Here is a 17,855-nt window from a genome sequence, read left to right as displayed (position 1 = left end):
CATTAATTGTGAGAAGCTTTCGGTCGATCCATATCGATCAGCACCTATCCTTACACAGTTGAAAATATTTTGTTAATTTACTTTTCTTTCCATGCATATATTTAGAGCACGAAATGGAATACAGATATGCATTATAGTTCATTTTTCTAATCTATTTGTAAGCAAAATTGAGATGCCTTTCAATTGAAAATTCAACTCACAGCACAGATATAAATTCGAGAGGCTCTGATATGATGGAATTTGTGAGCAGTACAAACCTGCACATAGTCAATGCAGGAAACCGTCCAACTTTTGCGAGATCTGGAAGAGAGGAGGTTTTGGACGTAATTCTCTGCTCTGATAGGATTGCGCATGAGTTGGTGAATTGGCTCGTCTCCGATGAGCTCGAACCTTCGTTGTCTGATCATAAGTACATATTCTTTGATCATTCAAACATAACATCATTGATATTATCACATATCGTAATCCCAAATCTACAAACTGGGACCTCTATGTAAAGGGCTTGGCGACTAGATTTTACGGGTACCAACCACCAATTGAAACCCCAATTGATTTGGAAAATGTTGTCGACGAGACAAATTCACTCATAGTTGCAGCATATGAAGAGGCTTGTCCACTTCGGATTGTGCGAGCTACTAGAGGAACTCCTTGGTGGAATGCTGAACTTGCTAGACTAAGGAAACTATGCAGAAGAGCTTGGAACCACCGACGCAGAAATGGGTCGGAGGCATTCGTGTCGGCTCGAAGGGCTTACAAAAATGCTCTTCGATCGTCTGAGCGAAGTGGTTGGAAAAACCTCTGCACAAATGTCTCTAGTCTCAACGAGGCTAGCAGATTAAATAAGTTACTTTCGAAGTCTAAGGATTTTAATGTCAGTTTCTTAAGAACTTCAGATGGTGAACACTTGTCTGATGAAAGTGATGTACTTCACTGCCTTTCTAACACTCACTTTCCAGGATGTATGGATCCATCACCGACAGCTCTTCCCGAAACTTTTTCAGGTAGTTACGATTCTTGGGCCCTTGCTCGAAGCGTTGTGACGATTGAATCGGTCAAATGGGCAGTTGAGAGTTTTGCTCCGTACAAGTCTCCTGGAAAGGATGGAGTTTTCCCAGTGTTACTGCAGAAAGGGTATAAACATTTCAAACATGTTTTGAAGAAAATACTTACTTTTAGTCTTGCGACAGGATATATTCCAAGAGCCTGGCAGGAAATAATTGTCAAATTTATTCCCAAAGGCGGTCGCGACACTTATGAGGAAGCGAAGAGTTTCAGGCCTATCAGTCTTAGCTCATTTCTTCTTAAAACAGTGGAACGCATAGTCGATCACTATATCAGGAATGTTAGTCTGGGCGTGCATCCGCTACATGGAATGCAACATGCTTACCAGCGTGGAAAGTCCACTACAACCCTGTTACATGATGTTGTGTACAACATTGAAAAAGCTTTCTCACAAAAGCAATCTTGCTTGGGAGTTTTCCTAGATATCGAAGGTGCCTTTGATAACGTGTCTTTCAATTCAATTCTGGAAGCTGCCCGTGGTCATGGCATACCTTCAAGTATCACAAATTGGATACACGCAATGCTTAGCAATCGACTTCTTTGTTCATCGCTTCGGCAAGCAGAGATTAGAAAGCTGAGTGTCTGTGGGTGTCCTCAAGGTGGTGTACTATCCCCACTTTTATGGAACCTAGTCGCTGATGGTTTGTTAAGGAAACTTAATAATCTTGGATTTCCGACTTATGGTTTTGCCGACGATTATCATATATTGATGACCGGTATAAGCATTAACACTCTCTTTGATTTAATGCAGCAAGCCCTGCGATCTGTTGAACAATGGTGTTGTCAGGTTGGATTGTCTGTAAATCCGGGCAAAACATCAATGGTGCTTTTCACTCATCGTAAGATAATCACAGGAGCTCGTCCGTTACAGTTCTTTGGTTCAGAGGTCACTGTGGTCGATCAAGTTAAATACGTCGGGGTTATTCTTGACTCAAAACTGAATTGGTCTGCTCACATTGACTTCAGGATTAAGAGAGCTTGTATGGCTTTCGGCCAATGCGGACGAGCTTTTGGGAAATCATGGGGACTCAAACCCAGATATATTCATTGGATCTACACAACTATCGTTAGACCAATTTTAGCATATGGTTTCCATGTGAGCTATCCTCTTCGTGAGGAATGGTTGTCTGGTTGTCTGGAGCGACAACTTGATGAACACATAGTTTGTTTTTTATTCAATAATATAATTTTTTAAGGCACACTGCTTAAGCTCTAAGGTGCCAAGGGCTTTTTCTAATTTTATTCTTAACGACTAACTTAAAACTAGGATAGTATAATTGGATAGTGTTGTATTGGGATCGCAGTGATCGACTTTGGCAGATCCAGCCTTCAGCTGGCGATCGGCACCCGGTGGATGGAATATGTCATGAGTCTTCCAGATGACGTTGGCCGCATCCTTCGGTCCGTGTGGGTCCGCGGGAAACACCCCCAGGCTATCCTTGATGAACACATAGTTTGTTATACGGACGGTTCTCTGTTGAATGGTCGTGCTGGTGCTGGTGTCTACTGTCGTGAAATGAGGCTGGAGCAGTCTCATTCACTTGGTAGATACTGTACTGTGTTCCAAGCAGAAATCTACGCGATTCTGTGCGGAATACAATCGGCGCTTCAGCAGAGGATCTGTGGTAAACGAATTTTTGTTCCGACAGTCAGGCAGCCTCAAAAGCACTCAGTTCGAATGACTCACGGTCGAATCTAGTGATCGCATGTCGAACTCAAATTGAAGACCTCAGCATTTCAAATGCTATTTACTTCTTATGGGTACCCGGCCATTCTGGTATTACTGGAAATGAATGGGCTGATGAGTTGGCTAGAGCTGGTGCAACGAATGATTTCGTTGGTCCTGAACCAGCTTTACCACTTTCAACTAGTTGGATAAAGCACAAGATTCGTTCTTGGGCTGCATCCAAACATGCCAACTACTGGCGCAGCTTGCAAACTTGCGCTCAGACAAAAGCATTTCTACCAGATTTAAATCTGAAAATGTCAAAGTGTCTACTGCATTTCTCCAAGCATCATTGCAGTATTCTGGTCAGAGCTCTGACTGGACATTGCAAACTCAATTATCACATGGCTACTGTTCAACGTGCTGAGTATTATTCGTGTGATTTGTGTGAATGCGATTATGGTACTTCATATCATCTGATATGTAACTGTCCCGCATTGACGCAGCTACGTATCCGGGTTTTGGGTTCTCCATACATGGTTGAGTCTGTGTATGCGGAGCTAAAATTGAAGGATATTCTCTCGTTTCTCACCCAATGTGGTAAGGAGCTATAGTCAGAAGGGATCATCGTTCTTCCTGGAGTGTTTGAATCCCTTCTGTATTCACCTTAAATAGGATTTAGCAGATTGTTTGGCATCCTTTAGGGGGTACCGAATTTACTTCTGCTCGTACATACTGCGAATCGTTCTGCATTCTTCCGGGAGTGCAGAATGGTGTCGCTTTTGTAAGAGCTCTAAATCCTCTCGGAGGTTGGAGGTTTTATTAACAGCAGACTGTTCGGGACCTCGTAGAGGTTCAGAATTTACTTCTGCTTCCACTAAATGTGATCTTCAGCAGATTGTTCGGCATCCCTTAGGGGTGCAGAATTTACTTCTGCTTTTATGTGTTTTTGTGTCGTCAATTTTTCCCATCATCCTAGTCCAACCCTTACCATTTCCTTTTAATCCTTCCCTCTTATATATAGGGAAAATGATGCTAAAAACTAATTGATGGCAAGGCACAAATCTCCAAATATCAAGGGGAACGTGCCATTTGAGCCAATTTGTTCTGATTTCTGATACACAGTTGAAAATATTTTGTTAATTTACTTTTCTTTCCATGCATATATTTAGAGCACGAAATAGAATACAGATATGCATTTTAGTTCATTTTTCTAATCTATTTGTAAGCAAAATTGAGATGCCTTTCAATTGAAAATTCAACTCACCTCAACTAAGTTTCATACCGATAGTGGATTTCAATGAAATATTGGATTCAAGTGAAGATTTTTTCACATTACCCTTTATTTATGTTTCGTGTAAATTTAATTATTATTTTCTGTGCAAATATATTGAAATATAAAACTGGAAAATACAGTGGTTTTTAAGTACTGCCTAAATAAAACAATTACTGATTATTTAATACTTATTACGCCTAGCTTTCCATTTAAATATCAACCTACCAACACTTTACTATTAAATGTTGGAAAAAGTTTGGTGTTTTAATTTTTAATTTTAAACCAGTCAGTAGTTTATGAATGTTACAAGGCATGTTCAAAGAATGAGAACTGTTCCATCTTAACAATATATAGCCATAGAACTATTTAGTACATTTAGTTTCCTTCAAATCTATTTCATTTCCAGAAAAGAAAGTTGGCACTGAGTGTAGGTTCGTGACTAAACGAAGAGTGGTTATAAAGTTCCCCCAGAAATAGCTGAACGAGTAATGCACGTACGAATAAATATTAAAATGTTTGTGCCAAATAAGTGTACGGTAGAAACATGTCAAACATGTTTCAATATTTTACCAAGAAACTGCCAGAAGACGAAAGATAGGCTATAAGTTTGGAATAATTTCAACCATATGACTTTACTTATGATCAATTTACCATGCCTTTGTCGATAATAGTGGTATATTAAGTATCAGTCTAAAAGGCACGACGGGTATTTCACTTATTGTAACTTGTTCAAGCATACATTGAGAACATTTCATTTCAATTTTCATTCATACCAAATCAAGCAGTATTATTCGAGAACAATTCAACCAGTATCCACTTCAACATTTTTTTTTGCAGTCGAAGCTAACTCCAAACACACCGAATTTGCTACTTCCAAAGAATGCTAGAGGATTCGCATGCTGAATAAATAAAAATATATGTATAAGAGAATAGCAATTCGCTTATTTCGTCTGCCGGTTTTCTGAGTATGTTTCCCCTGTGGAGCCATCCCACTGTGAAAAACCGAAGATACACGGAGAACCCTTCGATCATAAAATTGCGATATCGCAGTTTTTGATTTTTGCGACAGTTGATTTAACTAATTTCTTTTAGATTCAACCAATATGGTTTTTGATTTGCATATATTCAAGTAGTTAAAAAATATGTTGTTTTGAATGCTGTCAAATGCCGGAGACAGTTGAAAGCAAAACAATAATCGCAATGCAAAATCAACAACTTTTTTAGTTGAAATCTGTTCGCGTCGCTTCAAAATGTCAATGAAAACAACATCGATGGTTAAAGCGTTTGGTGAAATTGTGTTCATTCGATTTGAGAAATTTATGATAACAAGTGTTTATCTAACAGCGGTGTTGTGATAAAATTAACCTTGTTTAAGATAAAAAAGATTTGGTGACAAATTAGAAAATGATCATCTCGTAATGTTTCAGGTATGCGCAAAAATTTTATGCTTCAAATTCGATCATTGATTTACTTCCAGCAGACTGTTTTACTTCCAGCTGTTTGATACCGACGATTATGTTCATGCATTAGCAATAAAACGCTTTTTGACACGAATTTAATTTATAAAAGTAACAGGAGCGAAGGGTTTCAAACGCACAGAACGCGCTGCGATTGAATGGCGCGTTTGAATTGCCGTCGCAAAATTCCAATTCCCAGCGGTTGATGCACCAAAGCTCATATAAATTGACTAAAATTATCAGTGCATAACTTTAGTTCAACCGTTTGAAGGCATCATTTTAGGTAAATTTAATAATTTCGCTAATTTACTCGCCCCTCCGGGCACTTTTGCTGATTAAAAACGTTTTTCTACATCAATCATTTCCGATCGAATCAGAAGTATTTTTTTTAGAATTTAGATCTTTACTGATCTCAAAACAAACAAACAAATAAAACCGATTTATTTTTCAACTAACAGAATTTTGTTTCAATAACAACACCAGTTATTTCAACTAAAATATTTGTTGAAATTGAAAGGTATGTGTCCTCACTAATTGACAGCATTTTTTTTCAAACAGTTGAATTAGTTGTTTCAACCATCGTTTCTGCTAATCGAAAAACAAAAATGACAGTTTAGTTGAAACAACAATCGATTAGTTGTACCAAATTTTAACCAATCGAATTCAGAAAAACAACTAACATTTTGGTTGTTTCACGATCGCGAGGGGTTCCGTGTATGTACATACGTAGCTTTCTCGTCAAGATTTTCACCCGTAGCGCCAACAACGCCAACCCAGATCAACCAAACGAGCAGTACATCCATTGCTTCTTGTCTTGATTTCTCTCCATAAAACCTTAGCAGTCGTGGTGCCTTTTCGGAAAATTACGAGAAATGCTAGAGACTATACAACTTGTTAGTGTCTAACAAAATAATTGCTTTCCTAGCTCGCTGTTTGTCTAGTCTACTGTTCTTTAAGATAAGGAAACAAATATATTTAATATTACAAACAAACTCTATTATGTTTTGATATTATAATGTTACCTATAATCGAATCATTTCATATATTTCATTCATGCATGTCATTGCACACTTTTTACTAACTCGAAACATTTTTATTAATCAATGCTACAGGTTGTCCATCAATATAGAAAAAAATGAAATGGACAGCTTGGTAACGGATCGCAAATCCGGCAATTTCATTTCCATTTCACAGTTTTATACCCGTCCCAAAAGAGTCGTGCAGAACAGAAAAAAAATCCATGGAAAAACAGGAGCATCATACAGACATGATGCGTACGGCGACTCGTTCTCTCCGGAAGTATTCCACCGTCTGCACGTGTGTCATTGAAAACTTTCATTCTTGTGCTATCTACTTACGCGACACCAAGGCGTTCCGTCTGACTGTTTGTATTTTCTCGAATTGAGGACTTATAGAGCAAGTACAAAGACGATATTAAACAACCCAACTCATAACCTAGCTTATGTACAGTGTGGAGAAGACATCAAAAATTCAATTTCGTCTCATTCCTACTCGTGTTTAATAGCAAACTTGTACTCGCATGTATTTTTTTCCAGTGACATTTGGTCGGCCGGTGGCGTATAATATTAAAAATAAGACAAACTCAGATTCCAGATACATGATGGAAGTAAGTAGAACATGTAGAGTGTTAGGCAAATAACCGGGATATTTTTGTACTAAAGGCACCAAATTTCAAAAAACTTAACAAACAGTTTTGCGATTTACTGCAAAATTGGTACACCGAAACCTCCATTTACGAACTAAACGGAGGTTCGTAAAAAGAGGTAGTTCGTAATAAAGTTTACCTTATTTGGAATTTACTTCGTAAAAAAAGTTTTGTGTAATGAATGTGGAAACCGCCCATCATATGGCTTTTTTCGAAACGGATGTGAAGAGTAAGGGCAAGAAAATTAAGTTTGTGCTCGATTCAAAATCCAAGATGGCGGTTTCTGATTTATTGATATTGCTTACAACTTCTAACAATATGGGTATTTTCGGAACGGGATTGATAAGCAGATGTTGGAAAACGATGTTTGAGGTGGTTCTGAAATTCAAGATGGCGACTTCCGGTTTTTGATATACCTTGAAAACCCTCACAATATGGGTATATCCGGAACGGAATTGACGAGCAGATGTCGAAAAACGATGTTTGCGGTGGTTATAAAATTCACGATGGCGACTTCCGGTTTTTGATATTTCTTGAAATCCCTTACAATACAGGTATTTTCGGAACGGGAATGATAAGCAGATATCGGAAAACGATGCTTATTCGTTCTGAAATTCAAGATGGCAACTTCCGGTTTTTGATATACCTTGAAAACCCTTACAGTATGGGTATTTTAGAAAAGGATTTGATGTGATGTCATAAAAACGATGTTTGTGATCGTTCTGAATCCAAGATGATCACTTCCACTCTATTGATATTCTTTAAAAATACTCACAATTTGGATATTTTCAGAAAAGATTTGGTGTGTAGGTACCAAAAAAGAAAGATGTTTGTGATCGTTTTGAAACCGGAAAGTCGTCATCTTGAATTGCAGAACCACCTCAAACATCCTTTTCCGACATCTACTCATCAATCCCGTTCCGAAAATACCTATACTGTAAGAGTTTGTTAAGAATATCAAGAAACCTAAATCTTGAATTTCAGAACCACCTCAAACATCGTTTTCCGACATCTACTCATCAATCCCGTTCTAAAAATACCCGGTTTTTAAGGAATATCAAGAAACCGGAAGTCGGCATCTTGAATTTCAGAAGTACCTCAAACATCATTTTCCGGAATCTACTCTTTAAACCCGTTCCAAAAATACCCATATTGTAGTAGTTTCCAATCGCTTTCGATGTATGCCAAAACTTCTTTTTACGAAGTAGGTTCGTAAAACAAGTTTACGTTATTTGGGATTTGGTTCGTAAAAAAAAGATTACGTTATTTGGGATTTGTTTCGTAAAATGAGTTACGTAAAAAGAGGTAACGTATAAGAGTGTTCATAAACGGAGGTTTGGGTGTAATTTATTCAATCTTCATTTTTTCTAGTTTTTTTTAATTACTTACCATGCACTTCTTTTGACTCTGGACCCGGTTCAATGCTGAATGGAAGAATCAGTAATCTGAAGAGTAAAAATATATTAAATTATTATTGCAAGTATTGGTAGATCATTTCTTCAATTTCTGAGAATTCAATCTCCATTAATTACACTAATTGACGGCTTTATTTCCAGTGGGAGCGGGTCGTTTCGCCGAAAGTCGTTTCGCCGATTAGGTCATTTCGCCGAAAGTCGTTTCACCGAAAGGGTCATTTCGCCAAAAGGATCATTTCGCTGAAAAGGACATTCCGCCGAAAAGGAAGGTAATTTCGAATACATCATATTATTTTTTAGTGTTATTATGTCTCCTATATGTCTGATGTGGCGCAACCACATAACCGATGCCAAAATGGCTCGGCGACACCAGCTGAGTCGGCCGCCGACCCGCCGTCGCCGATAATTTCGACATGCCACCAATTCAAGAAAAAGATGATCAGCGCGCCGATTATCAAATTTTAATCATGCCGCCGATTAAATGATTATATCAATGTGGAACATTTTTTTACAGTTTTCATGAAAATTCACTGAAAATTAATCACTAAAGCATTTTCCGCCTACTTGTACTGAAAATCAGTACTACCGAGGTCAAAGCCGTTTTTTTCCTTTGTTTAAAAGGTTTTGAGCTATTGGCACATTATCGCAAAACTGAATTAGCGGCAGGTGTCGCTGAAAAATGGAACCAAGAAAAGAAGGGTTCTTCTGACAATTTTCATATCGACAGTTGTGATTTGCAACTTTTTTTTCGTTCATTCAATAGTACAAATAGATATCAGCAATAAAAGTAAACTCGGAGTAGAAGAAAATCGATTTCAAAGTGATTACTACTACTTTTTTGTGTGAACTACTACTGTGTAAAATTGGGTATGGTTAGATTAGGTAAGGTGTCCTGTGTGAATCAATATTAAAATTAATAATATGTTTATAATTGATTACGCCGAATCCCGCCACCGACATTATCAGGAAATGGCGTCACGCCGATTCGCCGCCGCCGCTGGTCAAAAAGACGCTTTAGCCTCCGATGTTGACAATTTTGATCGGTGCACAGGTCTAACTCAAAGCTAGGTTTCTTTGCTTTAGTTAGGTCCGAACGAGCGGTAGCGAGGACAGACAGCACATAAACCAAAACGATGTGGAATGCCGCATTAGATATTTGTTTTCATTTTCACTTAGTAAACGGAATGCGATTGCTTTGATGCTTAGTAGCTAATAGTCAACAAGTTTTATTGGGAACTCCGTTCTGAGGTTCATGAATCAATCTTTATTCAAAAAGTACAATTGTATGTCAACAAAACGGGCGTTACGGCTTTCATCTTTTATGTGTCTTTATTTTAAATTAATTCCAATTACGTATTAAGACGATTTCAGGATTCGGCGAAATGACCTTTTCGGCGAAATGGCTTTCGGCGAAACGGCTTTCGGCGAAATGACCCTGATCCATTTCCAGTATTCGATTTTCATTTGTTTCATAACACGGTATAAAGTTTGTTTTTATATTTCCTTTCAAGTGGATACCATCCCAGCTCTCAAAAATCTGGTATGTCAAAAATCTAATCTAAGAATCCATTGTAAGGGTACACAGAAAGAAATAATGAAATTTACACGAGATGTAAATCAATAGTAACATGGAATAGACATGGGTTGAATCGAAATTTTGATTGAAAACCTTCATCGATGCAAAACTAAATTGAATTGCATTGAATTTTCAATGAATATAACTGTATCTTTCAATTAACGCTTATTTTGCGATTAAAATGTATTGAAACGTACAGAATTGTAAAGTAATTTTGTGTTTAATTACCGGCACCAAATATGTGCATGAAAATAGATGTAAATTCACAAAATATTTTTATCTGTGTAGTTTCAAAATGTCTTTTGTAGAAGTCTTGACCCCAACTGACGAGAAAACTTTAGTAATTGATGATCTTAAAATTTCGTATCCCTAAGAAAGTTGAGCAGTGTGAGAAAAAGGTCATCGAAATCACACTTCAGGTTCAGGTTCATGCTATAAAGACTGTCCCAGAAAGTATGGACGCAATCAAAAACCGCTGCCATTTCGCAATGGATCAGAGTCTGTAATTTTTTATGGCTGCGTCCTGTTGTTTACACTCTTCTCTAACCACTTGTGCAATTGTTTATTCGTTTTCATTAGTTTGTTTCGAAATGCGTGGACAAATGGTGCACAGAACGCGGACTGTCACTGAGAAAGATAGCAAAAATGGAAGGAGTAAGTGAAAAAGCCGTGCGAAATGCAATCAGGAAGTTCGGTGAGGATAACACCTTTGAGGATAAACCGAAAACGGGTCGAAAAAAGGTCCTGCTAACCCTCAGTTGGATAAACGTATATTGAAGGCGTTCGAGCAAAAGAAGGAAGTTTCAGTTCGGGATGTGGTCAAAAAAGTGGGCACTTCGAAGTCAAATGTTCTTCGTGCTAAAGAACGTTTGAATCTTCGAACCTATAAGATGCAGAAACAACCAAAACGTAGTCCGAAACAAGAAGCATCGATCAGGCCGAGGTTCGAAAGCTGTACAATATAATTCTTGTTGGAAATTTCAACTGCATAATCATGGACGACGAAACCTACGTAAAACTCGATTACAAATCCTTGCCGGGACCACAATATTATACGGTGCGAGAAGGGCAAGTGTTAAACCAGTCCGAGACATCGATTGAAGTCGAAAAATTCGGTAAAAAAGCTATGGTCTGGCAAGCAATTTGTAGCTACGGTAAGATTCCGAAACACTTCATCACCACTGCTTCAATGAACAGCGAAATATACATCAAGGAATGTTTACAAAAACGACTTCTACCCATGATTCGAAGCCACAAGGATCCTGTTGTCTTCGAATCATGGGTAGAAGTCGTTTTTGTAAACTTGTCGTCCCAAAAGACATGAATCCACCAAATTGCCCACAACTTCGACCGATTGAGGAATTTTGGGCATTAACGAAGTCACATCTTAAAAAACATGTCTCGGCAGCCGAAACCATTCAACAGTTCGAAAAAGTTCGAAGTCTGTACGGAATTTAATGAGGAACGTTCGCAAGAAGGTGCGCCAGCTAGTCTACAATGGCTAAGTAGCAAATGTTGAGAATAATATTCTGTTGTTGTGGTCTAATATTATCAGTATATCGAATAAAATTTGAATATCTAACACTTGTGAATTGTTTACGGCGAAATCAAAGTGCGTCCATACTTTCTGGGACAGTCTTTATGATGGATGTATTAATAATTCCCAACCAAGTCTTGAACCATATGGAAGCAACTCAGAATTTTTCCAAGTCCAAAAAAGCTCCAGCAAATCCAAAGCATTGTAGATTTACTCCTGATTTGACTTCTTAGTAACTTTTTACATGTTTTAAATTTTCTACTAAATCAGGTAATCCTATTTACAATGTCACGTCTAACATAATATATTGTCAGAACATGGAAAAAATGAGCTACACAAAACACAAAAACTACAAAAATCTATTTCACGTTTGCGAACATCATTGGATGTTCGACAGCAAAGGAAGTATGTTATTGTGGAATACATCGAAAATAATATTGTTAAATATAATTAAGTTGTTAAATACATCGACGAAGAATAATTAATCGGATCTTTTCGGAACCTACATCGCAATACTAAAAAACTGACAACGATGTTTTCTTCAATTGAAATAGGGATAACATTTGTGAAACAACTAGTCGGTGTGGAACTTTCAGTTGCACAGACTATTTATCCAGAGTTAGGGCATGTTCAGGAGTGTTCTAGTTCTAAATGCATAATCTATGTCAGTTTTAAAATTTTAAATCTAGAATTTATAACAAAATAAACTGTCAGCCCCATCAGTGTTTTATCTGTGTTTCAAATATCGAAAAAAAGAACGGCAGCGTATACCAGTTTTAAATTTGACAGTAGAACTGTTCGAACAAAAAAAACTAAAACGGCTTGCTGGGGATACGGTTGTTTCAGTTTCAGTTATATTATAGACCTACCATATGATTCTCTCAGCTGCTGAATTTACTCTTATATGCTAAGCAAATGAACCTTTTTCAATTCTAATAATTATTCAATCGTTGTTTTAAGGCCTACTATCCAAAAATTAATTCATTTCAAAGACTATCTCAAAATCAGTCTTTCTCAATGCTTATACGAGTTAATCCGCGTTTAATCCGCGACTAATTTAGCCAAGGTTATTTCTATTCTTCAAAAAATGCCTGGGCCCTCCCAGAAAGGCTACAAAGTAAGCCTATGGTTCAAAATAAAAGAATATGAAAGGACTCCCCGTCCGTTAATCCAATGGGCTCTTACAACATTTACGATATTCTTTTATAATCAGATTGTAACAATATAAAACCAAATATCAAATCAGTCGAAGAGGAGAATGTCGAGTCTTGGTTGATGGGTTGGAAGATCACGAACGCCTTCCTTAATATTTGTCAAATAAAAAATCTAATAGACCTTTCAAGGTTGTCTGTAAACAAAAGTTTTCAAATGATCAAAAAACTGCTGAAATTTACAATGAACAAAAGGAATGGTGTAGTTTTCTCCTTACCAAGTAATGCTATTGAAAAATAGAGTGAATGGTATTGATGCGCCACGCTCTGGAATCTTCCAAGACTCTAACATACTTCAATCGAAATAAAGTGACCAATTTGAAAATTTTTGTATTCCACGTTTGAAATTGATGAGAACATTATCAACGACATTACGGATCTAACGCAATGTCGTTCTTGAAAGGGCTTTGATCACGGTACATTAAAACCTCGATTTACGCGATTTTGTTTACGCTACTTTTTCTACGCGGTTTATTTGAAATAACGCGATATGTTTTTTAATTTGTGCGATAATAGCATACAAAATGTTCTAACGTGATGGAAAAAGTTTTTATTTATTCGTATACAAAACAATGCAGCATACTTCAGTAAACTTAATATTATGAAATGCACATTACACAATTGATTAGTTTTGTAGAATCTAGTTAAGATCATGGGTATCCTAGAAAAAATCAGAATATACATGCGTGACTGGCGTCACTGCTGTATGACTTTTGAACTATATTAAGGTATATTGATATTGAGAACAGCAAATACTGTAATAATGTCTGTGGAAGTTTTTGTCTTTGGAATACATGCCTTAAGGTCTACCAGAGTAAGCGATGACATTAGTAAGTTTCTTTTTTGTGGTCCATACTCGTGGTATCACATTCATTGAATGGGATCATTGTGATGAAGGAAGCGCTTGTTTATCCAAAAACTACCTAGAGTAAAGCCTTAACATCTATCAGCGTTAAAAACTGCAATAATGAACTTATTGTCCTCGGCACTTACTCGTAATATCATATGCAATTAATAAATTTGTTGTGAATGATCTATGCCATCCAAATCTACCTGGTATTGAGGCCTTATGTACTACTAAAATAACAAAGTGCATTAATGAACTCAATCTCTACGGTGCGTACTAGTGATTTACTGAAGTGAAGTCCTTGGAAGGCTGAAAATATTCTTGAATCAGATCAGAATAGACAAGTGTAGCTCCATGACTATGAACAGCATTGATAAGTTATTCACATGCTGCTGATTGGTTGTACAGATTTCAAGATTTGTTTTCACTGAAGTTCTTGGATGACTGAGAACGTGTGTAGTTCCACGACTGTGAACATCGTGGAAAAATTATACATTAGTTGCCGATTGCTCGTGCAAATCTTAGAACCTGTTTTCACTGATGTTGGACCAGCTATAAATAGACAAATAAGCAATGTGAGGCTCTGAAAATATGAACAGCAAACATAAACTAGACATTGGCCGTGTTAGTTCTTGCTGTGGTACAGTGTAGTCTCTAAGGACAATATTCCAAGTAGTTGTTGGATTTTTGTATCACTCTTACAGATTTACAAAGTCTCAGAATAAACTCAAATGATCCTAGATGCTTTTGTGTATGGACGAAGTTAGATTTTTTATGTTACTTATACTAAAATCGAATGGAATTGAAAAATCTGTTTTGCGCGAAAAATTTGAAATAACTCGATGTTTTAATATGCGTGAAATTTAATTTACACACCTCCGACTTTGCGCGTAAATTGAGGTTCCTGTGTACTATAAATGGTCGTATTATGGTAATTCATATTTAAAAGACGTCTGTTCAATGAATAATAAAATAAATTTGATAAATTCCCATACCTTAAATGTGAGAAAATAATAGGTCCAATTGTTTCGAATGTCCTATCTGACAAAAAAACGTAAACGTTTGTTCGCTTAGACAACAACAAGCCAACACAGCAACATTAATTGCAGAATCTGAAATTCAGCCAAAACATTCTACTGCCACGTATAGTTCTAACCCGAGCAAAATAGAGTAGCAAGAAAATTACATGTTTAGTAATTTTATTTCAGTAATAAAGTTTGTTATTCTTGAGGACCCGTTAGCTGCTTAGGAGGCGGGTAGGGTCTAACACTTTGGAAAAACATTTATTTTTTTAATTTTATTTTCTTATAGTAAAACATTTCAAGAATATTCTGTGAAATTTTCAAGCCTATCTGAACAAAACTCAGCAAGTTATAGGCCTTTATCTATGCTTATCTCATACTGCGAAGAAGTAAGAGCTCGGCGCACAGGTCCAAAATTTCTGCTTCGATTGACTGGAAACATATCAAAACATTCTTGAACTGTTTCATTATGACAAAAAAAAACAAAGTAAAATATATGATTTTTTTAAATAATTATGACGTGGTAGCTTTAAAAATATATTAGAAAGATGGAATAGAAACATATAAATCGATGACCTATACCTATACGTAGAAGAATAGTTATCCTTCTTTAAAAAAAACTGTTCCAAGTCACTTAGTCGAGCAATGGCACCTTTCGGATAACCGGTAATATGAGAAATTGATTCATGATCCACTTAAAAATCCTGTTTCCGCTGGCGGAATAGTCAAATTTGAAAGGGCAAAAAACTAAAAGCTGTATACTACGACTTTCGTTTGAAACTTTATGAAAATCGGTCCAGCCATCTTCGAGAAAAGGGGGTGCATAAATTATTTTTTAACATATTTTCATTTAAAATATATTACCACCCCGAATTTTTATAAGTTTTCAATTTATAAGAAATCCCTAAAAAAAACATAAAGCTAATTAATGCCTGCAGTACAATGACATTTTATCGATTTCATATGCCACTATGTACAAATGCAATTCTTTACGCCAGCATAATTTCTACAAGGGCGAGTGGTTCATTAGACGTTGTTAAGAAATCTATGGCCTTCTATCAATGTTAGACGAAAAGATAACTTACGATCATGGATACAAAGCGATACCATTATTATAAAATCAATACAAAATGAATTATTAATGACTATATTCTCTAGCGAACTGCGAAGCGAAGCCGTTTGAAGTAACTTGCAAAGAATGATTCGTAAGGGACTAACCCAAAATACCATCACACTTACCGATGCTTCTTAGCAGCTAAAGTACTTGGTTAAAAATATGTTTTTGTTATTATGAATGCACACATGAGTATAAATGTTCAAAAATACAATTGAATAAACTTAAAGCAACAGCAGTTCACTTAAATATTAATAAACGTTTAAAAATGTTCATAAAATATTCCAGAAAAAACTGCCAGATGACATAGAACACCTTTCTCACCACACTGCAAAAAATCACTGAAATTGACAATTGGGAAAGCTCTATCAACTACGAAATAACACTAAACATCAAATGTGTATACAACAGCTTGTGCGCATGTCCTTTGTAACATGTTCCGTCTGGCGCGTGGATCCTTGTAACGCGAACACGAGTTAACCTGACACGTTACACTCAAAATCCCGACAGAGCTTGATAACGATACATAAAAAGGAGACTCTGCATTCAAATATTTTGTCTTTGATTCAGCAGTGCAGTGTCAGTTCATAAAGACTGTCCCAGAAAGTATGAACGCACTTTGATTTCGCTGTAAATAATTCACAAGTGTTAGATATTCAAATTTTTTTCGATATACTGATTATATTAGACTACAACAACAGAATATTATCCTCAACATTTGCTACTTAGCCATTGTAGAGTAGCTGGCGCACAAGTTTTGACACTTTTTTCCAATCTTTTTCGAACTGTTGAATGGTTTCGGCTGCCGAGACATGTTTCCTAAGATGTGCCTTCTTTAATGCCCAAAATTCCTCAATTGGTTGTGGGCAATTTGGTGGATTCATGTCTTTTAAGACGAAAGTGACATTTTTGGTAGTATACCATTCTACCGATGATTTCGAGTAGTGGCAAGAAGCAAGATCTGGCCAGAAGACAACAGGATCCTTGTGGCTTCGAATCATGGGTAGATGTCGTTTTTGTAAACATTCCTTGATGTATATTTCGCTGTTCATTGAAGCAGTGGTGATGAAGTGTTTCGAAATCTTACCACAGCTACAAATTGCTTGCCAGACCATAGCTTTCATACCAAATTTTTCGACTTTTTATTTTTTTTTATTCAATATTATAATATAATTTTAAGGCACACTGCTTAAGCTCTAAGATGCCAAGGGTATTTACTAATCTTAATTACGACTAACTTAAAACTAGAATAGTATCATTATGTAATGTAGCGGTAGCGGATTCTCGAGAAGCGATCGGTAGTGCCCGGTGAATTGAATATTGCATGAGGGTCTTCCATATGCCGTTGGCGAAGATCCATGTTGGCCGCATCCTTCGGTCCGTGTGGGTCCGCGGGAAACACCCCCAGGCTACGAAGGCCCGGCGGGTGGCCCGCATGCTGGTTTTCGACTGGGGCGGCCTTCCGTGGACGATGATGGTGATGTTACGGAAGAGAATCGACTTCAATCGATGTCTCGGACTGTTTTAACACTTGCCCTTCTCGCACCGTATAATATTGTGGTCTCGGCAAGGATTTGTAATCGAGTTTCACGTAGGTTTCGTCGTCCATGATTATGCAGTTCAAATTTCCAACAAGAATCATATTGTACAGCTTTCGAACCCTCGGCCTGATCGATGCTTCTTGTTTCGGACTACGTTTTGGTTGTTTCTGCTTCTTATAGGTTCGAAGATTCAAACGTTCTTTAGCATGAAGAACATTTGGCTTCGAAGTGCCCACTTTTTAGGCCACATCCCGAACTGAAACCTCCTTCTTTTGCTCGAACGCCTTCGGTATACGTTTAACCAACTGAGGGTTAGCATGACCTTGTTTTCGACCCGTTTTCGGTTTATCCTCAAAGGTGTTATCCTCACCGAACTTCCTGATTGCATCTCGCACGGCTTTTTCACTTACTCCTTCCATTTTTGCTATCTTTCTCAGTGACAGTCCACGTTCTTTGCATTATTTG

The 17,855-nt window shown here is 37.1% G+C and overlaps 1 protein-coding gene across 2 annotated transcripts in view; it reads right to left on the bottom strand.

Annotated features, from left to right (window-relative positions):
- The window catches only part of LOC131436580 (protein Fe65 homolog), a 222,722-nt gene extending 206,568 nt beyond the window's left edge, over nt 1-16,154 (bottom strand). For both annotated transcript variants that reach the window (XM_058605386.1, XM_058605389.1), the window contains exons 1-2: nt 15,975-16,154; nt 8,517-8,572 (exon numbers count right to left, since the gene is read on the bottom strand). The gene's annotated coding sequence lies outside the window, so the exon portion shown is untranslated. The remainder of the gene's footprint in view (nt 1-8,516; nt 8,573-15,974) is intronic.
- Nucleotides 16,155-17,855: the final 1,701 nt, after the last annotated feature.

Source organism: Malaya genurostris, chromosome 3 (assembly GCF_030247185.1).
Source record: "Malaya genurostris strain Urasoe2022 chromosome 3, Malgen_1.1, whole genome shotgun sequence".
Taxonomy (NCBI): Eukaryota; Metazoa; Arthropoda; class Insecta; order Diptera; family Culicidae; genus Malaya; species Malaya genurostris.
Note: the sequence above shows the minus strand (reverse complement) of the source record. Positions and strands in the feature narration are given on the sequence as shown.